Raw genomic sequence first — 16,098 nt, forward strand, 5'->3', positions numbered from 1 at the left:
ACTGTGTTTAATTTTCCTTTAACCTAACACGCCATTTCCTAACAAGTCTCCACAGTGTACATACATGGTCCGTTAGACAGTGGTTCCCAAACTTGTCTGCACCTTAGACTCAAGGGGAGCTTCAAAAAATACTAATGCAAAAAAAAAAAAAAAAAAAAAAAAACTAATGCCTGTGTCCCATCCCTAGAGATTATGATGTCACTGAGCTGCAGTGTGTTTTGGGCTTTGGAAATTTATAAAGATCTCTAAATGATTCCAGTGTGTAGCCAGGTTTGGGAATCACTGTCTTTAAGGTTCTTCTTCTTTTTTAAAAAAATCTAATCATCTTGGGGTTAATTCCCAACTAGGCTCTCATTAGAAGCATTTCCCTTATAAATTAGTGTAGGAAACAACAGGAGATTAATCCTAAATCCATCCCTTCTCCCTACTGTGATTGCCTTGGTCTTCATCAGGTTAATTGAAACCCCTTCTGATAAGTGCAGGGAAAGCATTAATGGAGGCTTCACTTATCTGCACACACTTTCCTGTTCTGCTATGTCTTCCCTGCAATGATTTAGTTATGATTTGCATGATACCTTTTTTTTTTTTTCCAATTCAAATGGCCTCTCACTATACCTGAGTGGCTGGCTGGGTCTGTCTACCTACTGTCTTCACTTCTGAGTGGACACGATTTCCCTCTCCACTTATGTTATCTCCATCTTCTGGATCTAGCCAGCGAGCTTGTCAAGCTTGTTCCAAGGGTTGCTTGAGCTACACCTCAGACTGAGACATTTCACAATTTGGAGCCAGACTTGGTGAAGCAATTCCACACTTCTGTGTTTGTCTATTCTTCTCTGACTGGGGGCAGACTGAAGGTACTGTTGATTCTGTAATATAAGCAAATCCCATTAGGGACCCTCTGGTGGTTATAGCCAATACTATATTGGCTTTCATTAGGAGCTAGGGCAGATACAAACCTGAACACAAATTCTTTGGGACTTTTTGGGCCACCCCTGACCCAAGGGAATATGTGAACATAGTCTCAAACATGAATCTGTATTCTAAAGTAAAAACTAAGACTGCTGTTTCGTCAGGGCATCATCCCCATTTAGCACGAGTCACTGTGTTTCATCGGCCTTGGCCCTCCAGGTTTATAACACCATCTGATTTCCAGGGAGTGTGGATGACAGAAGAATAGATGCTTTCAGTCAAACAAGCGTTACTGAGTTCTGGACTATTTTAGGCCATATGGTGCCACAGCCCATGAGAGTCCTTATTCTCTCCCTTCTTCTCTGGTTCACTACCTCTCTAATTGGCTAGAACTAGAGCATCGACCCCAACCAAGGGTGAGAGTTGAAACACACCCATGTCATCAATGGAGGGCCCAAATCATTCTTTCTCTTTTAAGCACTTCTTAATTTTTTTAGTTGCTTAAATTCTTTATTCTCTGTCTCTTTGAAGAAAGCTATTTTTACATTAAACCATAATCTTAGGTATTTTAAAGAAATTTACCATTACTTTCAATGATTGAAATAGAAAAGCATTTTCTCCCACTTTATCTTTGCTTCAGGGACCCAAGATAAGTCCAGAAAGGTATGTGATGCCCAAGGCCACAGTTGCTTCTCTAGATTAGGGCAAACAAGGGACATTGTACTTATGTATTATTAATGCAGTATTAATAATAACTGAATCTATTGAGCATCTACTATGTGCCAGACACTTTCCTAGGCTCTTTCCACAATTTATTTCAATTACTTCTTGTCCTACCCTGTGAAGTAGGTATTATTTATTGTCTCCATTTTACATATGAGGATGTAGAAACTTAGGGAATTTAAAACTTACACAGCTAATAAATGGTGGGATCAGAACTTGAACTTATCCTGACCACTGCAGAGTCCATGTTCTTAATCTCTGGAGTCTTCTGACATGATCTCCTTCCATGGAAATGTTGTCCTTAAATCTCAGTAAGACAGCTTGCTCTGATTGTAAAAACTAAGGCCAACATAGCACAGGGAGGTCAGCTCGGTGCTTTGTGACCACCTAGAGGGGTGGGATAGGGAGGGTGGGAGGGAGACGCAGGAGGGAGGAGATATGGGGATGTACGTATACATGTAGCTGATTCACTTTGTTATACAGCAGAAACTAACACACCTTTGTAAAGCAATTATACTCCAATAAAGATGTTAAAAAAAATAAAAACTAAGGCCAGCATGATTGTTGGGGTTCTAAATATGAGGGATCAATATTTTAATGCACATATTAGTCACTGGAAGAATCATTATTGACATCATTGACATCATCATTGACAAACAGCATTTTATTCACTCAGACTCTGGACAGGGTTCTGGTTGTTAGGAGATGATGGAAGGGGGGCTGACTTGGCCTCCTTGGGGGTTCTTCAGCCACACCTGTGCCCTGTCACTGCTCATTCACATTCTGCTCTAAAACGCTCCCTTATTTCACAGACCTCACATAAAAGCGATGGAGCTGGCTGACAAGTCTGAGGACTACTGACGCTTTTGAAGGAAGAAACAGCAATTTCAGAAAATGAATCCTGTGGTTTAGAAAGAAATCATCTGAACTTAAAGAAAGAAAGAAAAGAAGAGAAAAAAATTGTTCTCATTACAAAGAAAACAATTTCCTTAGGCCTAGAGAATTATAGTCTATTTATGAAGGCTTCAACCCTCTGAGATATCTAGATTTTGAGTGTCAAAAGGAACCTTTAAAGATAGCTTTTTCATCTGAGTCCTGAATTTTACAGAAAGGAAACTGAGGCTCTGAGACAGTTTGGGACCATATAACTAGTTAGTGGAAGCTGACTCCCAGTTTTCCTGCCTTTATCTTTTTCCTTTTTACTTTTGCTCTTTAAATGACAAGGTATTCATAGGCCACTGGGAAGAAAAAAAAACAAGACAGCTTGTGCTTCTGCAAGAAAGGTCAGTGAGAGCTCCGAAACTTCTAGAAAGAAGAGAGTCAAATTAATCTAATTCCAGGAATAGTCTTGATCTTATTAGCTGAGGGACTGAATAAGGAGGCAAAGGCCTTACAAAGCAAGATTTATTACTACTTTCCGTAAAAGCCCAGGGAAAATGAATATTGGCTTAATGGGGATTTGGGTCTATAATTTGATTCTTTGCCTCAGCTTAGAGAAACAACCCACAGACAAAAGGTCAGTGGATCCTAGTAGTGATCTCCTGAGCCAGTGAGGAAAGGGATCACCTGCCATTTCTCCAGGGACCCCTAGGATCAGGAATCACCTCTGTGGTATGGAAACCTAGAAAGGAAGAAATCCAGCAGACTCTTACTGGCCTGGAAAGTGTGTTAAAAGTGCCAGTACGGGCGTCCCTGGTGGCGCAGTGGTTGAGAGTCCACCTGCCGATGCAGGGGACACAGGTTCGTGGCCCGGTCCGGGAGGATCCCACATGCCGCGGAGCAGCTGGGCCCGTGAGCCATGACCGCTGAGCCTGCGTGTCCGGAGCCTGTGCTCCGCAACGGGAGAGGCCACAACAGTGAGAGGCCCGCGTACCGCAAAAAAAAAAAAAAAAAAAAAAAAAAAAGGGGCCGGTGCTTCTTCACCTGACCCTTGAAGCAATTGATAAGATTTTCTTAGTGAGAAAATCTCTAGCAAGGATGTGACCAATGGTACTAATACTAGTTCCCAGGGGAAGAATTTGGAGGCGAAATGGAGAAAAGAAAGAGGGCTGGGCTGTGTCAATTCAATAAGCACTTACTGGATGCTAACTATGTAGTAGACACCAAGAGATAAATAAAACCTCTCTGTTCCTGGAAACACTTGCAGATGAGTAGGAACTAGCAACTACAGAGGAAATTTTTCCCAGATTTCAGACACCACTATTCAAAACTGTCCGGCATCCCAGCAGCTCATTTCCATTCTGAGACCTTGTTCTGTTACAATTATTGGGCATCACAGTTCACTCTGTGGGCTACAAAACTCCCCAGCTAATTAGCAGCTCACAGATGTTAACCCAGCAGCTGGGTGCTGGATGAGGCACACACAGCCAGCCGAAATCTCAGGATGCTTGAAAGGAAAAAGAGAAATTCAGATGTCATTGGTGCAAACAGGCAGCAGGCCCTGTCCCAGCCCAGCTCAGAAATTCAGTTCTTGATGGCAGCCTCACTCTATCAAGACTTCAGTTATTGGGACTTCCCTGGTGGTGCAGTGGTTAAGAATCCTCCTGTCAATGCAGAGGACAGGAGTTCGAGCCCTGGTCCGGGAAGATCCCACATGCCACAGAGCAACTAAGCCCGTGCGCCACAACTACTGAGCCTGCGCACCAAAACTACTGAAGCCCGTGCACCCTAGAACCCATGCTCTGCAACGAGAGAAGCCATCGTGATGAGAAGCCTGCGTGCTGCAACGAGAAGCCTGCACACTGCAACAAAGAGTAGCCCCTGCTCGCCACAACTAGAGAAAGCCCACGCAACAAAGACCCAACGCAGCCAAATAAATAATAAAGAAATAAATTTAAAAAAAAAGACTTCAGTTATTGAGAAAAGGGACTATTTGCTTTAAAAAAATGCATTATCCATCATGGGATCCAATCCAGGCCAGTGCCAGTTGGATCAATCAACCTTTTAAAAATCTTCTTAGGGTAAAGATTCAACTACAGTCATGAATTAAAGATGTGAGGGAGAGAAAAATAGTGTACAGCTTGCGGTGGTTAATACTGGGTTTAAAACCAGTGACACCGCATTAATCTTGCTGAGGCCTAATCGGAATTGAGTAAAATTTGTTTTAACCATTTCTGTTCTGATTGATAAGCATTAAAAATTATTGAATTTTGTGGAAGATAAGAAGGGGAATGACTTCAGTGGGGAAAGGGGAGGCAAGTCATGGCTAAATCAACTTCTTTTTTTTTTTAATTAAAAATACCCCAGAATTTTCCACCAAAGCTGTGTATCTGTTTGCTAAATATTAAATGAGTGCCTTATTGGCCAATTTTACTCATCCCCCTACAGATATATTTCCAAGTCATGAATCCTCCTATCCATACATGACAGGAGAGGTAGTAACTGGGGGTATCCGTAGTTGTTAGGGTAACTTTTTGTATCCCTAAGTGAATTACCCATTGTTCCTCTGTATTTTTACAGGTAGAGTTATGGCAGAGATTTCAGGAAACCGCAGGCTGGCTTCATAGGTGTGCCTCCAGTGCAGTTACACAGGGCTGCACACTCAAAAGGGACCCCACACTTGGTGGTTAAGGCTCACCGTTCACTGTCTTGAAATTGTTAGCAATTTTATCTTTGATTTTGTTTCTGTAAGTGAATGGGACAATGGAGCATGTGCCCAGGGACTGGTAGCCTTTACCCCCCTGCAGTCCTCTCTTCCTAGCCTTCCTGCCTCCCTGGGATGGATTTTTGACTATCTGCTCCCTATCCCCTGGCAACCTGAGCCTCACCTGGCCTCCCCTTCCCCATCCCTGCCTTGTGATCACTGCCACCCTCCACCTGGAGTGATGACCAGGTTGCATCGGTTGGGGGAGGCCTGCGTGCCACTATTGCCTTCTGTTCCTGGCAGGGGTCTGGGTGCAGGTGTGGGGAGGGTCCAGGTGGGGTGTGTGCTCATGGCATCTCATGGCAGGGCGACGTGGCAGTAATCTCTGCCCTGGGCTGGCAATGCCGCAGTGGGCAGCCTCTGATCTATGTACTGAGTGCAGCCAGCATGGAGGCTGCAATCTCTCAGGGAGTCACCTGTTGACTGTGGGTTGGGGCAGTGGGCCTATGGGAAGGGGGAGATTGATTTCCTCACCCCTGGCCAGGGCCCTGTATTTTCATTTTACAACGGACCTGGCTGGCAAGTGGTCAACCTCAGAGACTGTGGAGAAGGGAAGAAGCCAACTTCTTGATGAATAGAGTTTTTATACAGTATCTAGCTTGGTATAAAACCTGTTAGTAAAAACATGAGTAGAAGAAAATATGTTCCTGCTCTCAAGGGATTTTTAATCTAGTTAGAAATAGATGAAATTGACATAGATGAAATAGCAAGAAGGTTTCATCAAGGATGTGGAATTAGAGAGTGGTCCTGAAAGTAGGATTTAGGTATGGAGGAGAGGAAGGAAGATACCTGGTCAATGTGTTCCAAAATGTAGGGAAGCCACCGGGAAGATCTCACATGCCACGGAGCAGCTAAGCCCGTGCGCCACAACTACTGATCCTGTTCTCTAGAGCCCACGAACCACAACTACTGAAGCCCACGCGCCTAGAGCCCGTGCTCCACAACAAGAGAAGGCACTGCAATGAGAAGCCCGTGTACCACAACGAAGAGCAGCCCCCGCTCGCCACAACTAGAGAAAGCCCGCGTGCAGCAACGAAGATCCCACGCGGCCAAAAATAAATAAATTTATAAAAAACAAAACAAAATGTAAGGAAGCCAGCGCAACCTCAGAACTTATGCTGACTCGATGACTGTTGCATATTTTGGTTCAAGGCTGCTCACTCACAGCATTCCAAGGGCAGGACCATCCTGGTAAGAGGGGAAGATGTGGGAACAGGCACGGCTGAGGTGGCTCACTGAGTGAGAGGCCTGACAGAACCGAAGGTGTGGGGTTAAGGTGGGAGGTTGGCTGCACCAACCCTGAATTGTGTCAGGCAAAGGAGAGAAAATGGGTTCAGAGCCTCCCAGCTGTGTGCCCTGAGGTGCTTACAGCAGGCTGCGACTGTCCAGCGCAGCAGGCCACTCCACGTTCTTCCTAGACCAGCGAGGAACGAACAAAGGGAACTGACCTTGTGCTTAAGATGCAGCGAACTCGAACTTCACAGGGAGCTCGATGATGAGAGGGAAAAGCAAATATTCTCTGGTGAAGGTTGACTTAATTAACCATTTTAATAATTCATGAGTCTTTAAAATGTTTGCCAGAAGATTCAGAGCTCAGATTCTGCTTCTGGTGTTTAGCTCTGGGTTTTCTCCATCACAAGTTGTGCTGCCTTATGGATCAAAGACAGGAGCCTGGGAATGTGAGGTCTGGTTGGCCAGGCCGTGCACAGTTCTTAACCCTTTGGGGCTTAAAACCTCTTTGAGAATCTGATGAAAGTTCTGCACCCTTGCCCTAGAAGAATGTTTGTATACACAAATTCAGGGCTTTACAGGTTCCCCTGAGGTCCACCCTTGATCTCCAGCTGAAGATCCCTGATTTAGATGATCTCTAAGCGCTCAGTCTCTTTTAACTTACCCACAAGCGCTCTGTCAGGCTGTTAGCTGGAAATGCCGTGACTCTTTGGGCTTGCAGGCAAGCAGCCTCGTGTAGCTGTTTTGCAAAGTGAGAGGTGCATACTGCAATATCTGTTCATCAGGCTGAAGTAACAACGCTAATGCAGAAAAGAGAACTGGACGAATCCGAAGCCATGAGTCAGCTCCCTCCTGCCACCTGCTAGCAGGCAGTCTGCTGCAGCTGAGGGGGTCAGACAGCCTGGGGCCCTCAAATCCCAGCTCAGTCACTTTCTGGCTGTGACTTGGGGGAGGCACTTAGCCTCTCTTAGCCTCAGTTTCCTCATTTGTAAAATGGGGCCAGTCAGATTTACCCTGTTTCCTCATGTTCTGAGGATGAACTAAACTAACCTCTGTAAATCGTCACGCGTAGGGCCTGGGCCGCTAGCACTCAGGAAAGGGAGTTCGTTCCCCTGATTTTACCCATAAGGAAGAAGGGTGCTGTGAATGTGGGGACACCGTCTTGATTTGATGGTGGGGGAGGGCACAGACGGAGGAGGGGCAGGAAACTCTCTCTCTCTCTGAACCCCTCCATACGTGGCGCCTCTCCCTTCCCTCATCTCCCATAGGACTCCACACGGGAACCTAGGAGGGGTGCAGCTCAGCAGGCTGGAGGGGGCTCTCGAGTAGCAGCCATGGTCTGAAGCGGCTCCTTGTCTCAACCCCTCCGCCACTGTTCAAGCTCGTGGAGGCTGCAGGAAACGATGAAGGGAGATACTGGGCTTTTTCTGGCGGCAGGCCTGACTGCAGCAGAGGAGAGAGAGGGGGGAGAGATGGATGGCTTCATTCTCCTCTGTTTCTGAGCAGACAGTCTGCGTGTGATTCAGAAACCCACAGTGAAGCTGGGGCTGGTCCTGGGGGACATGCAGAGCTGGGCACGATGCAACTCCTGCTCTCAAGGACCTTGCAACTTTGCCGTGGAAATAAGATAAGCCCCAGGAAGGAAAGTGACAAAGGGCTACATTGCTGAACAGGACATTGCAGAACTCTGTCCTGTCCAATACAGAGTCCGGGAAGGGTGGGGACAGTGAGGGCAGGATGATGGAAAACAGGTTTCTGCGGTGCCAGGCAACTGACAGCCACTGACTCAGTCTCACAGTCACCCCGCAGCAAAGACGCTCTTAGCCTTCGCTGTGCAATGAGGAAACGGAAGCTCAGAGAGTCAGTGATTCAAGCAAAGGCAACCACAGTTACATGGTGCCAGAGCATTCAAACCAGGTCTTCCTGCCTCTGAGATCCTTTCTTCCGTTCCCCAGCCGGGCTAGCTAGGTGAAACAGGAGCCCTCCGAAGCCCTAACCTGAGGCCTGCGAGGCCCTTCCCCAGCTGCCGGCAGTGCTACGCGCGCACGGAGTCCAGCTCGGTAAATATTTGCCCTGTGATTGGGAAGGGGAGAATGCTCCTTTCTTGGCTCTAGGCAGCTCTCAGCAGTTCACGTGCACTGATTACCTTTCCTCCCACATTCCCCCCACCCCCCTCAAGGAATCATCATCCCTCCCTTCCCTCATCTGCAAACCAGGCGGAGTGGACTGAGTAAGGTGCCTGGCTTCTAGAGAGCCTGTCTCAGACCTGCCTTGTGCAGCCCCAGGTCTCCTTTGTCTAATTTCAGATAGCAACCTCTATCCGAAAATCCTAGTTAAGAGAAATACCTTAACAAGGCTGACTTAGGAGGAATCAATGTTTTGAGGCCTTCGCAGCCTCAATGCCAAGGAAGACTGCCTGTGTTTGAGCTCCTAGAAAGGAAGGCATTTTGGATTTTCTGGGGGAAGCCGGCATTCCAGAGACTGACAGTGGATCAGTGAGAAGTAGGTCTACAGCCAGCAGCAGCAGGGAAGCTTCAGCCCGGCTTGGGCCTCTGACGAGCAGGGACCCTGTCATCCTAGGGAATTTTCTGAGCAGTCTCCTGACCTGATTTGTAGCTGGTGATATGAATGCATTACCCAAAGCTGGGCACCAAGCAGAGAGCAAAATGAGACCCTCTCCATTCATTTCCAGCCATTGATTCAATGATGTTGATGAACTGTGATTTTGAAATGGAAAGGGCTTTGTCATCACGATTTTTTTCAATAAAATTCTAGCACAGCTCTTTATTTCCTGAATAAGGCCCTAGGGATCTTTTTCACATGTTGGGTATGACATATTCCCCCGGGTCAACTTTTATTTCATTGCCATTTTAAGGCTAGAATTGTGGCTAGAATTTACATCTAAATAATAGATTTCTGGATGGTAAAAGCTTGTATTATTACTTACACTTAGTAAAATCCCTTTGGATGGTATAAGCCAGCATAATATTAATTTTTCTTGCTGTCACTTACTTGACAATATGAATTGGTTTTGTGTAAGGACAAGGAGCTCACTGGATTGAATTTAGGAAACGGGCAAAACAAATTTGACTTCAGTGGGTTTGAATGATTACAATGTAATAAACACATAAACGCTAGGAAGCTAATTTATCATTGCTTTCAGTTTTATTTATTTGAGACTCCATCATCGTTGGTATAAACAGGCTTTATGAAAGATTATGGATTCAATTTCCAAATGACCTGTAAGTGGCTTTCTATAGAGAGATTACTTAATTTGTTGTTTTCCTGAATAAAACATGTTTTTGCCCAGTGGGGTTATATAGCCCATATATTAACATTAGAAGATTATTCTGTTGAGCTTGGCATCTCTGATGTGCAACGTTTGATTTGCTCTGATCTATTTGTCTTCACTCTCTTTAATACACTGGGATGGAATGCATAACCTCTTAAGACCTGCACTTCAGTGAATCATAAGAGAATGTCTGTCTGTGTGGCAGTTAATCATCTGAATGATAATTCTGGTTCCCTTTAAAAATGTTAAAGTGTCTGCTCTTCGAAATAGACTGCAGTGAAAGGCATGAGAGCTGCTCTGGGTCACTGATGGGGAATCATAATTGACCTCAGCTTTGGTCGCATGGTAACAGACTCCCTGGGTATTAGATCATTGCATACCACAGAATTACCAACACACTGACCTCAAAGTCAGGGGAAATGTTTGCATGTGCACTTCAGAAAGTTACATAGAGTGGACCCTTGTAGAGAGAGGCAGCCTGTCAGGAGAGCTGGAGCCTCTGGGAAGATGGCCCTCCAGAAGCGAGCCATATTGTAAAAACCTGTTCAATTTCAATCTTTTCACAAAGGGATTGTAACTTTCACAGCCCTACTAGACTAATGAAAACACTGAAAGGGGAATTAGTATCTACATGAAGTACAGTATCTCAGAATGCTGAGTCTGGGGAGGACCTTGGGAGGCCATTCATTTTCTTTTTCTAGAGGCCAGTTGGCATATTTTAATGTATTAGAGCTATTGTCTAAAGGGCTAGAAAAGCTAACTGCCTAAAGAGGGAAGGTTCTACCTCTCTCCAGGAAACTCCATTTGTTGCTGTTGTTGCTATTTTAGTACATCATAAAACTCCAGATTGAAGGATACAAAGTTCCAGTGGAGAGGAAGTCATCACCCAACACCAGTTTTGGAAGAAATGATTCCATTGTTAGTGACAGTAGCACGTTCATTCCATAATTCAACAACTTTAACGCAGTCTCCAGTGAAGAGACTTGGGTGTCTCAGATCAAACTACATCGGGCCACAGGCCAAACTGATTTTAAATGTATTGACTTTAAGATTTTAAGTTGACTCAATAATTCCAAAGTCTAGCAAAGGAATACAGATAGTTAAACTATTCATACATAAATGCGTGGCGACCTAGGAGTGAGTCAGTACAGATGAGTGCCATGAAAGCCAATCAAATTCCCATCTTAAGGGAGCCTGCCCCTGGATGTAGAGGGTGGTGAGAAGGCTGGAGGACTTCCTGGCTTACTAAGTCCTCACTTCAAACCCCACACTTCCTCTCCTCTTCTTAAACCCCCCAAATACTAAGTTTGTCATTTTCCACTTCTCCCTGGACGATAACTCTCTTTCTCCAAGATGCTTAGGTAATCCTAAAGCCCCTTCTGATCACATCAGCGATAAGGCACTACGACGTGCACCCCAGTCTGGCTTTACCTCTGGTTGGTCTGAGTGTTCCCATTGTCTTCCTTGTCTTTTTGTCTTACAGGTGCCCATGATTGTACGTAGCATATAGTAGATACTCAACTTTTCTGGTTGCTGATAGTTTCTTGACACAATTTTAGAGGATCTGCAAATTCTATATGAACGCAGGACTTAGGTTTGACTCTTAGCAGTAAACCTGCTTTTTCAGCCCCAGCCTCTATTTTCTGTCTGACAAGAGATTATTCCTTTTATCCATTTGGAGCCCACTGTATTCTAGAAACCATAGACTGAAATCCTGCCTTCAGAAAGTTTTTAGGATATTGACATCAAAAAGAACTACTTGGAATTCCTATAAAATGTGCGTTGCCTTGAATTGTATTCTAGTTGTTTATGTTTATAGATTTTGTATCTCCAGTTAGAACAGGGTCTTCCATTTCTTATTTCACATAGTGCCCAGAACAGTGCTGGGCACTAGTAGGTACTTAGTAAGAACCCGGATAATGAATGGATGAATGACTGAACACTGTATTCACAGACAGAAAAGTGTTGTGAATAGATCTGGAAGCCAGATAGAGATGAGTTAGAAATCTAATTCTGAGATCTACCAGCTTGTGTGACTGGGAAAATTATGTAAATCCTTTAAGCTTCAGCTATTCCATCTATAAACTTGGATGATAGTAGAACTGACCCTGCAAGTTTGCCATGAGGATTAAAAGTGATACACTGTAGGGCTTCCCTGGTGGCGCAGTGGTTGAGAGTCCGCCTGCCAATGCAGGGGACACGGGTTCGTGCCCCGGTCCAGGAAGATCCCACATGCCACAGAGCGGCTGGGCCCATGAGCCATGGCCGCTGAGCCTGCGCGTCTGGAGCCTGTGCTCCGCAACGGGAGAGGCCACAACAGTGAGAGGCCCGCATACTGCAAAAAAAAAAAAAAAGTGATACACTGTAAAATGCTTAGCACAGAACCTAGAATATAGTGTTTGAAAAATATTAGCTACTGTTACAATCAGAAGGGACAAAAACACAGACAGAAAGGTGAGGAGGGTGGGAGATAGGAATTACTATGGCTGGATTAGAGGGTTAGCAGAATTTTAAAGAGGATGGAGATGGGAGCCAGCCGTGTATAGTATATAAGGGACTAGATTGGGAATCAGGGAAACTGGGTTTTAGACCTGGCTCTTCCTTCAAGTAGAAGCAGGACGTTGGGCAAATCACCTCATTTTTAGGGCTTTAATTTCCTCATTAGAAAGTTACATTAAATGACCTCTGAAATCACTTCTTACTCAAACAATGTATAATTTGAGAAAAACGATTTCTAGGATGTCTCTCTCCCTCTCCTTTGCCCCCCCCTGCCCTTACTAAAAGGAACCTTAGAATCAAAAGATTACATGACTGTTTGCAGTCTGAGGTCCAGAGAGGTTATGAACTTACCCCGAGATCACAGAGCTGGTTTGTGGTGACTTCGATATAAATCCCTACCTCCAGAGTCCCTGTGCAGTGGTGAGCCCTCTATATGATGTCAAACGACTCAAAGGCAGAAGAGGGAATAGCCAGGAGGTACTTCCTGGGGCAAGGAAAGCATAATGCAGGGCTTGCTGGAAGATAATGCCACAGAAAAGCACAGCTGAAGGAGACCTTGGATCCACAGCTAAGAGTTTTAATAAGTTGAAGATAACTAGGAATCACTGGTACATACGAGTACTCTAGTTTTATTTACTATTGATACTAAAAATATAGGAAGTTCAGATAGAATATTTTCAAATACAGAAACTTAAACATGAACACAAGAGAAAAAGAAACAAAGGAGTTTTCTATACAAATAACCAAAATGATAGTCTTACGGGTTCATATGAATATTGGAGTGACCTTTGGGGACCCAGGGCAGTAGCTGCCTTCCTTTTTCTCTCCTGATCTTGAGGTCACCCTACCCCAAGCATTGAACTCTGAGATTAAAGCAGAGCTTCTGCTCTCCCCCAGGCCTCTCGGTCTTCTTGGAAGCGAACAGGTGTGAGGATGAGAACAGGGGCTGCTGGAAGATGTGGCCTCTCTGTCGAGGGCAGCTGCTGCTGCATCCTGCTGGTTGACGGTCTGTGCTTTTCTCTTACCCAGGCCCTCCTTGTTTAAGCTTTCATCTGCAGCTTCCTGATGGCATTTGTGAGATTATCCATTTTCCAGTTTGACTCAATGCTCACTTTTTACACCCACTGATAAGATACCTCGGGAGAGGACTGAAGGAGATGCTAAAAGCTGTACAGAGACAGCACTGAGAGCAAGGGTCCAGGATAAGGGCTGAACCGAGAAGGAAAACTTCTGAGGACCTAGGGAGAGCCATTGAAGTGTTTATTGATTGGCTGAGTGCAACAAATACAGAATGATGACTTTTAGAAAGTTTGGAATTTAAAACAAAAAAGGATGCGTTTAGAATCTCTGAGAATCCTTGAATAAAATGACTGATTCCAGTTCTGAGCAGAGAAAGTACAAGATGAACCTGGAACATTTTGTGCCAGAAAGCAAGAAACTACTCAAAAACTGATGGAGATGTGTCAAAAGGACACAGGAGCTGGCATGAACAGTGCATGCTGGCCAAATTTGGGACAACTTGAGGACAAAAAAGTAAAATGCATGTAATTGATAACATTTACACTCAATTTTTAAAAAATACACCAGTTAATAGGAATACTCAGAAAAGGAAAGAAGGGGAGAGGAAAGTACTTCTTTACAAAAAGAATGCCAGCTAATACATATCAAAGGGGTCAAAGAATTAGAAAAACCATTTTACAACCTGCAATGTTGTAAAGCATTAAGCAAGGACCATCAATGGGTGATAAAATCACTAGGTGAAGAGCTGTTGGGAAACAGGATATTTACATGGTGGCAGAGTATTGTCCCACAGATTACTTATTGATTAAAAATGGAAAATGTCCCCTTACAACGATGAGGTCTGGTAGATATCTTTTTTTTAATTTAATTTAATTTTTTTTTTATACAGCAGGTTCTTATTAGTCATCAATTTTATACATGTGTGTATACATGTAAATCCCAATCACCCAATTCATCACACCACCATCCCCACCCCACCCCTGCTGCTCCTCCCGCTTGGTGTCCATACGTTTGTTTTCTACATCTGTGTCTCAATTTCTGCCCTGCAAACCGGTACATCTGTACCATTTTTCTAGGTTCCACATATATGTGTTAATATATGATATTTGTTTTTCTCTTTCTGACTTACTTCACTCTGTATGACACTCTCTAGATCCATCCACATCTCAACAAATGACCCAATTTCGTTCCTTTTTATGGCTGAGTAATATTCCATTTTATATGTGTACCACATCTTCTTTAGATGACATCTTAACTAAGTGATCAAATTTGTAATCACTGAGAGTGGAACAATGGCTATTATGTGCTCTTGAGATGGTGCAGTATGAAATACACAACATTACCTGTGAAGTATTTTTGCCAGAAGTCTTCATCCTGAAACTGTGGAGCCTTTAGAGGAACAAGTTAAATGACACTAGAAGGAAACAATCAGACTAATCTAGAGTGTGGACATTGTGAAAGAAAACCGTAAGGGATTCTTCAAAATATCAATGTCATGAGCAAACAAAGGTGGGGAAACTGATCTAGATTAAAAGAATTAAAAGAGACTAAAGAGACATGAGCTTGCAAAGTGCAATCTTTGTCAGATCTAGTCAGGAAAAATAAAACAGCTATAAAAAACATTTTAGGGACAATTAGGGAAATTCAAGCAGAGACTGGATCAAAGATAAAATTAAGGAATTTTTAAAAAATGTGGTAATGGTGTTGTGGTTTTGTAGGAGAGTATCCTTAGGAGAAATATGCTGAAAGTTAGAGCTGAAGTATAATGTCCATAACTTACTTTCAAATGGTTCATCCAAAAAATTGCACATTTGTGTGTGTGTGTGTATATGCACATGCGCACGCGTGCATGCATGCGTGTGTAGAGACAGAGACTGAGAAGGAGAAAGCAAATATGGCAAATGTTAGCCATTGTTGAATCTAAGTGGGTATACCGTATATGAATGGTTTACTGTATTACTCTTTCAACTTTTCTGTCCAAAGTTTAAAAAATAAATTGAGAAGCAAATTTCTGAGGAAATATTTGGCAGTTAGCAAAAAAGCTTACATCTGGAAAAACAGAAGCTCTTTTATTCCTGATCAATCCTGTTATTGTAATAGGGGTACATCTATGTCTTCCCCAGCCTCCACATGAATGGCAGGGGCTGTGACTTACTTTACTTTGGACCCAGTGAACGTGAGAATGTGGCAGTAAGATAAAGGAGATGTTTTCCCTGTGTGACTCCGTTTTTCTCAGGCAGAAGGGAGTCACTTAGGGAAAACATCTCACCAAGTTTAGTTTAGAATATTGAAAAATCTTTTTTCAAAGCAGACAAAGGTTTGCTCCAAGTTCCATGAGCAGAACCTAGAAATATTGGCTAGTCAGATGGGGAATGGAAAACAATGAGAAAGGAAGACAGGATCCCCAACAATGCCAACTTCCCGGTCTTGAGAATGGGAATCTGGATTTTTACCTGGTAAACCAGACAAAGGATAATGAAAAACCAAGCTAGCATGAAGAAAATGAAATTAAAATTTGAGGTACCATTGTAGAGAATTCAAACATCCATGGAGGCTCCCACACTGCCAACACAATGTGAACCACATCAATTACTTCTTTTCTGTGAAACCATTCGAAGTTGAAAGCACAATTTTTTTTAGCTTAATTACGTGGTGATTAATTGCTTTAATTCTTAATTTCATCAAGCTAATATAGTCTAAACCATAAATTCTCTAAATAAGATGAGAAAAAAATACAACCCAGGGCTTCCCTGGTGGCGCAGTGGTTGAGAGTCCGCCTGCC

At 43.8% G+C, this 16,098-nt stretch overlaps 1 long non-coding RNA gene across 1 annotated transcript in view; it reads left to right on the forward strand.

The window, feature by feature from the left end:
• The window catches only part of LOC113623744 (uncharacterized), a 39,504-nt gene extending 36,131 nt beyond the window's left edge, over positions 1–3,373 (forward strand). Inside the window, exon 3 of the long non-coding RNA XR_003434044.1 lies at positions 2,445–3,373. This is a non-coding gene — a long non-coding RNA (uncharacterized LOC113623744). The remainder of the gene's footprint in view (positions 1–2,444) is intronic.
• The last annotated feature ends 12,725 nt before the right edge of the window (positions 3,374–16,098 follow it).

This window comes from Aethalodelphis obliquidens, unplaced genomic scaffold (assembly GCF_003676395.1).
Source record: "Aethalodelphis obliquidens isolate GAN/ISIS:26980383/991018 unplaced genomic scaffold, ASM367639v1 scaffold12, whole genome shotgun sequence".
NCBI classification, from domain to species: Eukaryota; Metazoa; Chordata; class Mammalia; order Artiodactyla; family Delphinidae; genus Aethalodelphis; species Aethalodelphis obliquidens.